We start from the raw sequence: 804 nt of genomic DNA, 5'->3' as shown, positions 1-804 counted from the left end.
AATAGGTAAACCAGGTGAGCAATGCCTCTCACTGGAGAGTACACGAGCATGGCTAGTCCTGTTAGTATGATCCTTACAAGACAAAATCTAGGGAGGCCCCAGTAGCCCAAAACCTACAAAGTGACCGAATGAATGGGAATTTTACTTGATCAATGTTGAAGAAGTTGTTTATGCTACAATAAATCTCTATAGCTTCTAGAATGCTAAAAATTTATGTCAAAAGGCATTCATAAGCTTTTGTTTAAATGTGAGTTCTAGTCACACGGGGCAGCCATGAGTCGGGTGCCGACTCCACGACAGCTAACAACAGTAACTTTATTTTTCAGTAAAGATCCATTTCTGAAAAATACACTAAATCTATTTGTAATTTTTTTTATTATACATCACACTCCTATTGAACAAGTTTTGAAAAGAAGAGTGTGCATGTATGCAAAAAAGAGAAAGAGTGAGAGAAAGAGATAATCATATTCACTTGTAATCCTACCATCCAGAGAAAACTAATGTTCAAGTATTGTAGTCTGTTATCCCTTCTTTTATTCTATGCCTTTTTTTAGGGAGGGGGGTTGTCTTAGTTTTCTAGTGCGGCTATAACAGAAATACCACAAGCGGGTGGCTTTAATAAAGAGAAATTTATTCTCTCACAGTTTAGGAGGCTAGAAGTTCGAATTCAGGGTGGAAGCTCCAGGGGAAGTCTTTCTATCTCTGTCAGTTCTAGGGGAAGGTCCTTGTCATCAATCTTCCCTGGCTGAGGAGCTTCTCAGCACCCCTGAGTCCAAAGGATTCGTTTTTCTCCTAGCTCTTGTT

Source organism: Trichechus manatus, unplaced genomic scaffold (genome assembly GCF_000243295.1).
Source record: "Trichechus manatus latirostris isolate Lorelei unplaced genomic scaffold, TriManLat1.0 scaffold00108, whole genome shotgun sequence".
NCBI lineage: Eukaryota > Metazoa > Chordata > Mammalia > Sirenia > Trichechidae > Trichechus > Trichechus manatus.
This window is presented reverse-complemented; position numbering follows the sequence as displayed.